Source organism: Lactuca saligna, chromosome 2 (assembly GCF_052625555.1).
Source record: "Lactuca saligna cultivar CGN05327 chromosome 2, ASM5262555v1, whole genome shotgun sequence".
Taxonomy (NCBI): domain Eukaryota; kingdom Viridiplantae; phylum Streptophyta; class Magnoliopsida; order Asterales; family Asteraceae; genus Lactuca; species Lactuca saligna.
Genome location: NC_136418.1, coordinates 171,192,707 through 171,199,724, shown reverse-complemented (window position 1 = coordinate 171,199,724; position 7,018 = coordinate 171,192,707). Strand labels below are relative to the sequence as shown.

Genomic DNA, 7,018 nt, shown 5'->3' with positions numbered 1-7,018 from the left:
AACAAAAAGAATGTTTGGTGCCTTGCATCTCCATCACTATGAAAGAAGTATAAATTATTTATGTTAAGCATAATGTTTTACTATTTTAGTTTAATTTAATAGTTCAAATTGAAAACTTAAAGTTAACTAATCAAATCGTAATTTAATTTTTCTTATAACCAATGCAATAATGGAATTATATTTTGGAAGCGGTTTCTTAATTGAAAATGAAAATGAAATTGTTGAAAGCTTTTATAAGGATAATGACTTGATAGGGTAATGACAATGAAATTGTTGAAAGCTTTTATAAGGATAATGACTTGATAGGGTAATGACAATGAAATTGTTGAAAGCTTTTACAAGGGATAATGATTTGATAGGGTAAAATATTTTTTAAAATGTATACATTTAGTCATTATTTTTTTTTCTTGTAAAATAAACCTTTATATTTTAATAATATGTACAAATTAGGTCATTTTCACCGGATTCTACAGGTTTTGCTAACGTGAAGGGTTTATTTTACAAAAAAAAGAATAAGGATTAAATATCTACATTTCAAAAAGTATCTTACACTATCAAGTCATTTTCGATTTTTCTCTTTCTTTTATTTTGTTGAAATGAAATACCCAGGTGGCATCCACATATCCACAACGAGATTTTTCCAACTTTTATTCATCATGAAAAAGAGAAAGAACCCCGATCTCCAGCGACTCCTTTGTGTGTTCCTACACATAACTGGTAGCAAGGAGGAATAATTGCAAAAACAGCAAGGTCGAAGGGGGAGGCAGGAGGAAGTAGAGACGGTAGTTGGCGGCGAGGAGCTGCTCTGGTAGCCCCGTCATCGATTCTTTCTTCTTTTTTCTGGCAACATATCTCAAAGATGGAGGCAAAGAGAGATAGATCGGAGAAACACAACAGGTAAAGGGTGTTTGGTTGTTGCTGTTCGACCGGAAGAAAGAGAGACGAGAAAGAGAAGGGTCGCCGCCCTTTTCTTGTTGTTGGAGGATCACCCACCTCCGGTGACTAAACTAATTGATTGCTATTTAGTGCCACTTGTACTTCGACATCAGCAAAACCTATATAATCCGATGAAAAATGACCTAATGTGTACATATTAATAAAGTATACGGATTTATTTTACAAAAAAAGAATAAAGATTAAATGTGTACAATTCAAAAAGTATCTTACCTTATCAAGTCACTTTCCCTACAAGAAAATTCGTATATGACCGGTATACCGGGTATAACCGATCACATAGATTATATTGATACAAAAAAAATAAAGTATAAGGGTTTATTTTACAAAAAAAAATAATAATAAGGACTAAATGTGTACATTTTAAAAAATATCTTACCCTATGAAGTCATTTTCCCCTTTTATAACTAATGAAATCATAATTTAAAAAAAGCTTATCTTATAATCTTTTATTGGATTTTTTTGTTATCCTTTGCAAAAATTTCTGGTTCTGCCACTGATGCAAACTATATATTATTTTTAGGTGTTTTTATAACTAGTGTAGGTTTTATAACGTTCTTTGCAACTATTTAACCACGTTGATATTTAAATTATGTGTTATAGAACAACTTAAACTTATTTTGATCTCTTAATAAAAATTCTATCATTTGTTATTCTTTACACCTAAATCATTATTTTACACCAAAACATGAATATTCAAAAAATGAAGGTAGTCAGTAGCTTAAAAACATGACTCGTAGATAAATTAAGATTGAATATTCAAAAAAATGACTTAGGTATAAAAAATGACAACGAAAGGAGTTTAGAAGCAGCCAAATTAAATTCAAGTTGTTCTTTAACACATAACTTAAATGCTAATATGGTTAAATATTTACAAAGAATATTATAAGTAGGTTTGACAATCATATCGTGTTTGGTTGTCAGGTCAAGACAAACAAACCCAAACACAACTTATTTAACTGTATAGGTTGTCAGGTCAAGACAAACAAACCCAAACACAACTTATTTAACTGTATAGGTCACGGGTTGGACGGTCAAATCGATCATAGGTTGGATCCTACTTTATATATATATATATATATATATATATATATATATATATATATATATATATATATAGGTCACGGGTTGGACGGTCAAATCGATCATAGGTTGGATCCTACTTTTATATATATATATATATATATATATATATATATATATATATATATATATATATATATATATATATATATATAGGTCACGGGTTGGACGGTCAAATCGATCATAAGTTGGATCCTACTTTATATATATATATATATATATATATATATATATATATATATATATATATATATATATATATATATATATATATATATATATATATTCCACAAATGGTCCCTATGGTTTGGTGTAATTTGCACGTTCGGTCTCTAACTTATTTTTTTTAACTAGGAAGGTCTCTACTGATTTTTTGTTGCGCGGCTTACCTAAAAAGACTATCTTGTTATTGATTTTTTAATTTATTTAAATAAACACACCCCAACCCCACCTCCACCTCACCTATCTAATTTATTTATTTAAATTAATAAAAAATCAATATCAAAATAATATTTTTAGCTATGACATTGATCAAACACGCAACAAAAACAAACAATAGATACCTTCTAAGTTAAAAAAATATGTTAGATACCAAACATGCAAATTAACCTAAGCCATAGGGACCATTCGTGTAGGGTCACAAGTTGTGTCGAGAATTGTCGGGACTAGTTATAAGAGCTATAATAGTTATAAAACCACATACTAAAAATGATATATACTTATGATATTTAATTATTTATTGAAGAAATAATAAATAAATAAATAAATAAAAAATGATATATAAATTATCATTATTTTATTTTTTTAATAAATAAATATGAGTTTCTTCATTAACTTAGTATATATTAAAAAAAATAATTAGAAAAGTCCTTAAACTTTAACCCTATGGAGATAAAGTCATTTCTGATTGTTAATGTTCAGAAAAGTCCTTAAAACTTTGAGAAAAGCTTTAAAAACCGGCATTAGTGGGGAACAATGGTTTTTTTCCAAGGTACAAAATAAAAATGACATGGTCCCAAATAGCACACAAAACTAAATTCCAGGATTAATGACAAAAAACATTGTTGAAAATGTAGCCAAGACTTGTACCTGAAATGTGTGGAAAAAATGTCAAATCCTTTTCATTGAAAATAACATTTAAAAAAAAAAAAAAAAAAAAACTAGTTTTTATCAACGAAACATATACATATGAAATACCAAACCAAGTAGAATCCATGTCAGTTAGAACTTGGAAGCCATCTGATTCTGATGAGAACCTAATCCAATTTGCCAATGCAAATAATCAAATATTCAAAAGACATTATTGCATAACAACTAATGAGAGAGATGAAGGGGAAAAGAAAATATACTTATATATATATATATATAGCCATTAGCATTTAGCCAGCCATAAAGATCACACAGACACAAGGGCGCCACCAGTTGAACTCACACTTCTGCAAAATGATATTTTTTAATGGTCATGACTTTATGATATGCGCTAATTGCCATTTGCCAAATCCAACATAAAACAAAATCAAGTCCAACAAGAATGTAACGTTTAAACACCAATACAAACCCTATTTGGAAATATTCAAGCTGAGCATGTTTTCTGCAGCTTATAAGCATTGAATTCCCAGTAAAAAATATCTTCCACAGATTTGCCAAACCCCCCTGTCACAGAATATAACTGTATCGTTTATTAGCCATAAGTTCTACTCCCAAACATAAATAGATTACTGGGTATGACTCTCAGTTCTGTAAGTTACTATATGAGTTAGGTTCAACTTGTTAAGGTTGAATAGATACTAACATGTCTAATTTTACTTAAACTGAATCCGGATTCAAATTGATAGTTCAGAAATAACTAAAGCCTTCTGTAGAACAACAATTGTTCATCCAAGGAGAGACATTCTAGCAAGTCCAAGAAAGATGGATGCCCAATAAGAAGACACGTACCAATCATTGCTGCTGCTGCTGCTGAGAGTTTGGCGGAGGAGGCATACCAGGACGAGGAGGCCCAAATACAGGAATCTGCCCACCAGGAGAAGGCATACCGGGACGTGGAGCGCCCCCTGGTGGTGGTGGACCCCTCATCATCTGGGGAGGGGGAGCCATAGGCCTCTGCCCATATTGCCCGGGGGGAGGGACATGATATTGACCAGGAGGCCGTTGAGCAAACTGAGGCGGCATCTGTGGAGGTGGTCCGCGTGGCATCTGAGGCGGAGGACCCTGTCCCGGGTACGGCATCTGTCCAGGTCGAATCACAGGAGCCTGCGGGTAGTTCATCGGCGGAGCAGACATATTCGGAACAGGAGGTCGAGAAATCTGCGGCTGCATCATGCCTGGAGCCGGTCCACCAATTCCCCTAACCGGTCCAGCTAAACCCGGTTGAGCTTGAATCAAAGGCGCAGTTGGGATTCCACGGCCGGCAGCACGACCAAGACCGGGACCGGCCAACGCAGCCGCTCCAACAGCCTTGGCACGGTTCTCATCAGGAGGCGGAGGGCCTTCAACAGTCATGGAAATCACCTCTTCGCCCCTTAAAAGAACGAGACCAAGAGTCCGCCTGTCCTCGCGTTCTTCATTCTTTTTAGCACCTTTTGCAGGGGGGAGCTTACGGAACTCCTCACAATCGCCGATGACGAGATTCATGTGGCGGTCGAAGGCCATGAACTTACCAACTAGCTGACGGCCGTCTTGGATTGTGACCCGCATACGATAATTTATGAATTGCAGCATCTTCGAACCCTTCGACATCGACATTGTCGTCGATCTGAAGATTAAGGTATGGCAGATTTCGGGAAGCGATGAGCGCCAAGAGGGTTAGGGTTTTAGAAAGGGGGGAGCAAGTTCAAAAAGGAAGTTGGATATACATACGTTCTTGGTAGAAAAGAGCCCCCACGCTTTCATTCTGATTTATATGGACCTTCTACTTTAACGGTTTTACATTCTAACCCTCTTAGTTTTTATATTCACAACCGGTTGATGTGATTGGTTTTAGTCAAGGTTAAGGTTAGGTATAACTTTGCAGCAATGTCATATCTAAAGTTTTAACGAATTGTGACGAGTCACGTCATTTTATGGTGTGATTTAAGGCGGCAATTTTGTGTGTGTGTGTGTGTGTGTGTATATATATATATATATATATATATATATATATATATATATATATATATTCTACTGTTATTCATTTTCATAAACATATATGACTTATGACGACATTTTGTTTAAGTGTGGTGTCAAGTACAAGTCTTGAAACCATGATGAGCTTTTTAAAATCTTGGTTTTAGTAGAAGCCTTTTGTTTTATTAGCATTTTTCTTTTATTTTTTCTTTTTAACCTAAAACCTTATAAAGTAACTTTTGTTGTGGTATCTTGACTATAAACTATGACATCTTTCATCTATTGCATCTAAACTTTAACTAGTAAACATGTGGAACACTCCTAAACCAACTCCTAACATGCAATTACAAATTGGTTAATCTACAAGTAAAAGTGAACCAAGATTTTAAAGATATTGCAATCGTAAAATAGTTATATTAACCAGGAGAGAGGCTCTGCAGTTGGCTCGATCATGTATGCTATGCCATGTACTCGCCCTGATGTAGCCTTTGTTTGAGCATGGTTAGTAGATATCAAGGGAATCCTGGTAAATCTCACTGGACTGCGGTAAAGAACATTCTCAAGTACCTCCGAAGGAAAAAAGACTGGGTCCTTACCCTCGGTGGGAGCAATGACTTGAGAGTGATAGGGTATATTGATGCCAACTTTCAGACTGACATAGATAATTTCCGCTCTCAGTCATACTGAATATTTACCTTAAATGGAGGAGCAGTAACTTGGAAAAGTTCCAAACAGAAGACTGTAGTTGATTCAACGTGAGAATCAGAGTATATAGCAGCAAGTGAAGCGTCGAAGGAGGCGATATGGATAAAGAACTTCATCGGAGATCTTGGAGTTGTACCAGCTATAAAAGATCCTGTGGAGATTTTTTGTGACAACGAGGGTGCGGTCGCCTTAGCCAAGGAACCAAGGGATCATGGCAGATCCAGACACATTGATAAAAAATATCACTTCATAAGACAGTAATGAAGGGGGTATCATCAGAAGAGAACCCAACAGATCCCATTACGAAGGGACTGAGTAGGGTTAAGCACTTGCAGCATGGTAGGAGTATCAGGCTGAAGGACGATATTAGTTTTAGTGATTAGATAGATATTTAAAAACTTGTAATAGCTAAAATGTAATTGAAATTCGATGATTGAATAAAAGGATTATTTTATTAATAATTAAAGTTACTATCTTATGTCAATTGTTTACTATTGTTTCATTTTGCATGTTTTGACTTCCATAATAATAAGATTATTCAAACTATCCACAGTCAATCATAGTTTGGAAGCAGGTTATGAAAGTAGACTATCATGAATGGGGTTTTGTAAAATTGTCTAAGGAGTTATACATTGCAAAAGTTTTCTACAAACATTTATGAGTGCTCTTGAAATAAGATTTGAGTATTGGACTAAACCCACACTCACATGAATCACTTCATGGAATTTATCACGAGTGATTTTGAGATGATAATAGTGTATAGTCTTCAAACCAATATATATGAGTTGTTGACTACAATTTGGTTGTGCATTGATAGTACGAAAACGCATCAGTAACTCAATGTTATAAAACGTGATGTTGTGTATGATTTAACGAGTAGTTAGTACAAGCATATAAGTCAAAGTTTATCTGTTCCTTTTATCATAAGAGGATTAAAAGCGATATCTTGGGCCCCTCAATGATTTTGTTTTGACTTATGTGTCGGGCCCGGTCAGGACTCAATTGATGTGTTTAATTAAGTTCTATGTCAAACAAATCAGAAATCGCGAAAAAACTGTTAAACAATGAGTATGACTTTATTCCATTTCTTTGTCCACACAATATCTCTGAAGAACAGAGGATTATATTATCCCTTATCTAATGGACACATCAGAGTTCGACAACGGCTTTT

At 34.4% G+C, this 7,018-nt stretch overlaps 1 long non-coding RNA gene and 1 pseudogene across 8 annotated transcripts; both read right to left on the bottom strand.

Moving 5' to 3' along the window:
• Window positions 1-279: 279 nt before the first annotated feature.
• Window positions 280-2,067, bottom strand: LOC145032765 (uncharacterized). The gene is made up of 2 exons (XR_013677203.1): window positions 1,168-2,067; window positions 280-1,055 (listed from the first exon to the last, which is right to left on the bottom strand). It is a non-coding gene; the product is annotated as an uncharacterized LOC145032765 (long non-coding RNA).
• An 856-nt stretch (window positions 2,068-2,923) lies between these two features.
• On the bottom strand, window positions 2,924-4,902 carry LOC145032764 (uncharacterized; annotated as a pseudogene). Of its 7 annotated transcripts, none has more exons than XR_013677200.1 (5): window positions 3,976-4,902; window positions 3,596-3,690; window positions 3,387-3,473; window positions 3,224-3,293; window positions 2,924-3,126 (listed from the first exon to the last, which is right to left on the bottom strand). The product of XR_013677200.1 is annotated as an uncharacterized LOC145032764, transcript variant X5 (transcript). The 7 variants fall into 7 exon arrangements; XR_013677196.1 differs by having other exon boundaries at window positions 3,596-3,706; window positions 3,976-4,901; XR_013677197.1 differs by having other exon boundaries at window positions 3,235-3,293; window positions 3,596-3,706; window positions 3,976-4,901.
• Window positions 4,903-7,018: the final 2,116 nt, after the last annotated feature.